Source organism: Seriola lalandi, unplaced genomic scaffold (assembly GCF_002814215.2).
Source record: "Seriola lalandi dorsalis isolate HSWRI2012SDOR001 ecotype SW California unplaced genomic scaffold, Sedor1 jcf7180002054947, whole genome shotgun sequence".
Classification (NCBI taxonomy): Eukaryota; Metazoa; Chordata; class Actinopteri; order Carangiformes; family Carangidae; genus Seriola; species Seriola lalandi.
The window spans coordinates 1,510,386-1,513,813 of NW_019525498.1; the positions used below are offsets into that span (position 1 = coordinate 1,510,386).

Genomic DNA, 3,428 nt, shown 5'->3' on the forward strand with positions numbered 1-3,428 from the left:
AGACAGAGAGAGAGACAGAGAGACAGAGAGAGAGAGAGAGAGAGAGAGAGAGAGAGAGAGAGAGAGAGAGAGAGAGAGAGAGAGAGAGAGACAGAGAGACAGAGAGAGAGAGAGAGACAGAGAGACAGAGAGAGAGAGACAGAGAGACAGAGAGAGAGAGACAGAGACAGAGAGACAGAGAGAGAGAGACAGAGAGACAGAGAGAGAGAGACAGAGAGAGAGAGAGACAGAGAGAGAGACAGAGAGAGAGACAGAGAGAGACAGAGAGAGAGAGACAGAGAGAGAGAGAGACAGAGAGAGACAGAGAGAGAGAGACAGAGAGAGAGAAAAAGGAAGTCCAGAATCAGTTTCGACTGTTTTCTCCTCTCTCCCCTCCCTCTCTCTCCCTCTCTCTCTCTCTCTCTCTCACTCTCTCTGTCTCCCCTCCTCTCTCTCTCTCTCTCTCTCACTCTCTCTGTCTCCCCTCCCCTCTCACTCTCTCTCTTCACCATTACCTGTGTGAGTGACAGAGCAACCAGCAGCGATCCGGTGAGTCTCTTCTTTCTCTTCTTTCTCTCTTTTCTCTTCCTTCTGTTCTTTTTGCTGAATGTTCCCTCCTGCAGTGAGACCTCTGTCTCCACTTCTGCTTCTTACTCTAACTTTTAATTTGAAGGGATATTTCCTGTGTGAGAGCTGCTGTGACTGATGTAGAGTCAGTGGATTTGTCCTGAGCGGTGAAGTCCAGGTCATGTTACGGATTACGTCGTTTCTCAGTGGACCAGGTCTGACCTGGAACATGTTCAGGTCTCTGTTTGTGGTGGTGCAGACTGTGGAGGTCTGGGTGTTGCTTTTCTCGCACTTAATCCTGAAAATCAACAGGAAGTGTGTTCACGTCACATAACAACAGCAAAATCAAGACAAGAAAATCAGCTCTACAGTTTGACGTTGGTCATGTGACCTTTGACCACCAGGTGAAGGAGACCAACAGGTCAGAACATTGACCCCGTCTCTGACCTCGTCTCCTCCAGCTCCAGGAAAAACGTCAAGAATTCATACAGATGTGACACGAAATTTATCTCCAACAGCTGGAGGATGAATCTCTTCAACCACAGAGCGAACGGCAGAGAGAAAGTTTCTGTGAAGGTCTCTGATAACACTGCATAGAAATATGGTGGTTAGAATCTGTCGACTCGCCACCTTCTCACATCTCCTTGATACATATATATATATATATATACTGTATGTGTGTATATATATATATATATATATATATACTGTATGTGTGTATATATATATATATATATATATACTGTATGTGTGTATATATATATATATATATATATATATATATATATGTGTATATATATATATATATATATATATAAAAATAAACTCCTTTGTATATACGTGTGCAGACTGTGGTGTGGTACTGTTCCTGACATTAAACAGGAAGTGATGCAGGACTCTGGTTCCTCTGTTGTATATAGTTTTGTTGAATGATATATAGATGAATGATAGACAGATGTTCAGAGAGCAGGACTGACGATATATGAAGCTGATATCTTTTGTTTTTTTCTTTTAATCTGATAAAATACAAGAATTTAATAACAATGAAAACACAAAACTGCTGAATGTAAATGAAGTTGCAGTTTATTGTCCTCAAGGGGAAATTCATTCAGATCTGCTCAGACAACGCCAACACATGACACATGTTGTCTGCAGACAGATGTGCTCTCTGTCTGCAGACAGATGTGCTCTCTGTCTGCACTGCTCTTATTCTAAATGAAACAATGTTAGAGATGTCCACAGGTAAACTTGTAAACGAACTTGTTATATAAATGAAAACTGAAATAAACAATATCAGATCTGTGCAGCAGCATCTCTGTTTCAGCTCCAGTCCCAGTGGATGAGCTGCAGGTTGTAAAGCAGGAAACAGTTCCTCAGTATTTCCCATGAGCCTTTTCTTCTCATTAATGTTCCCAGTCTCCCTGAGCAGAGTCTCCGTCTGTGGCGTCTACATACACTTTGTGTTTCATTGGCCTCGTGAGCTTTTTAATCAGCCTGATGAATCAGTGCAGCACTAAAACAAACAGCTGACGCTGCCTGTTTTTACAGTTATAAACTGGCCGCGGTGCAGCGCGTGCAGCGCGCGCAGCGCGTGCAGGGTGTTCAGCGCGTGCAGCCCTCAAAGTATTTTTCCTTCACTCCAACACTTTTCATATAAATGATCAAAGAAGAACAGATTAGTTTTAATGTATTTTCAGTGATTTATGGCTCAGTAAATGTGTCGTGCTGCACAGGAGATGTGGTCATTCTGTTAGCATGGAGCTACAGGACGTTGTGCTGCAGTGGAGGAGCTGCTCAGGTGGAGGAGCTGCTCAGGTGGAGGAGCTGCTCAGGTGGAGGAGGTGCTCAGGTGGAGGAGCTGCTCAGGTGGAGGAGGTGCTCAGGTGGAGGAGCTGCTCAGGTGGAGGAGGTGACAGTCGAGCGACAGACGACTCCACCACCCAGTGATATCAAAACTTTCATTTTAGGCTTTTATCATCCTGCTTTGTGATTATGAACATAGATGTTAGTGAACTCACGTCAGTCAAGGTTTGTTTTCACAAGACATTCGAGGAGTTTCAAAAACCAGGCGTCAAGTTTTCAGCGTTTGGGCCGATGATCAGTTCAGACAGTCAGTGACCTGGTGACAGAGATGAGACTGTTCGGACATCGTGATATTAAACTCTCTGCTATTATTTTATGTCAGAAACTTTTAAAAGGTGGAAGTGAAAATGTCCTCAGAGGGTTAAATAATAATGAACTGATGAAGAGATCCGAATAAATTATATTCTCACCTCACTTTATAGTTTAATGACATTTTAGACGTTTGTTAAATAGAGAAAATAATCTTTAGGTTTTTCCACAGTGGGAGGATTTAATGAAACAACGTTATGTTTAGATCAGACCTTCACCAACCTGAAAATCTCAGACAGATCTGTTCTCAGAGCAGTTTGTACTGACTGATGACGATGGAGCGTTCAGGACGGACTTGAAGCTCAGTTTTGTCGTATACGAGGTCGTTTTCATGTTTTTAAAGATTATTTTATTTTAAGACATTTAGAAACATCGTTAATGTTTTTATTTTTCATCATAATTGAACTGTTTGTAAATGATTTGTCGGCCTCAGGTAGAGCCCGGTCCTCAGGTAGAGCCCGGTCCTCAGGTGGGGCCCGGTCCTCAGGTAGAGCCCGGTCCTCAGGTGGGGCCCGGTCCTCAGGTAGAGTCCGGTCCTAAGGTGGGGCCCGGCCCTCAGGTAGAGCCCGGCCCTCAGGTAGAGCCCGGTCCTCAGGTAGAGCCCGGCCCTCAGGTAGAGTCCGGCCCTCAGGTGGGGCCCGGCCCTCAGGTAGAGCCCGGTCCTCAGGTGGGGCCCGGCCCTCAGGTTGGGAACCACTGGTCTAGACTCC

The 3,428-nt window shown here is 44.5% G+C and overlaps 1 protein-coding gene across 1 annotated transcript in view; it reads left to right on the top strand.

Annotated features, from left to right (window-relative positions):
• The first annotated feature begins 459 nt into the window (after positions 1 to 459).
• Positions 460 to 3,428, top strand: part of ccr6a (chemokine (C-C motif) receptor 6a) — a 9,127-nt gene continuing 6,158 nt past the window's right edge. The window contains 1 exon segment of the mRNA XM_087170420.1: positions 460 to 528. The gene's annotated coding sequence lies outside the window, so the exon portion shown is untranslated.